The sequence below is a fragment of the Mycetomoellerius zeteki genome, unplaced genomic scaffold (assembly GCF_001594055.1).
Source record: "Mycetomoellerius zeteki isolate Tzet28-1 unplaced genomic scaffold, Tzet1.0 scaffold529, whole genome shotgun sequence".
Lineage (NCBI taxonomy): Eukaryota > Metazoa > Arthropoda > Insecta > Hymenoptera > Formicidae > Mycetomoellerius > Mycetomoellerius zeteki.
In genome coordinates this window covers 1-256 of record NW_017257533.1, presented here as the reverse complement: position 1 = coordinate 256, position 256 = coordinate 1, and positions in this window count along the sequence as shown.

Genomic DNA, 256 nt, shown 5'->3' with positions numbered 1-256 from the left:
TTTTTGTCATGGGAGAGGGGGAAAGGTAGGGACATGAATAGCATGGAGTTCTTTACTATGAAGGTCATTTTTTGTTGGCATAGACCTTTGTCTGGGGACGTACCGACGTTTATTATTTACGGGTTCTTTTACGAAAATTTTCGTAAAGAGACTAGAAGACTCTCGCTTTCGCTTGGGAGAAAGACTAAGTAAAACAAAAATGAATATGATCACCCGCTGTGACGTCATCGATGTGATGATTCAGACATTGCGTTAA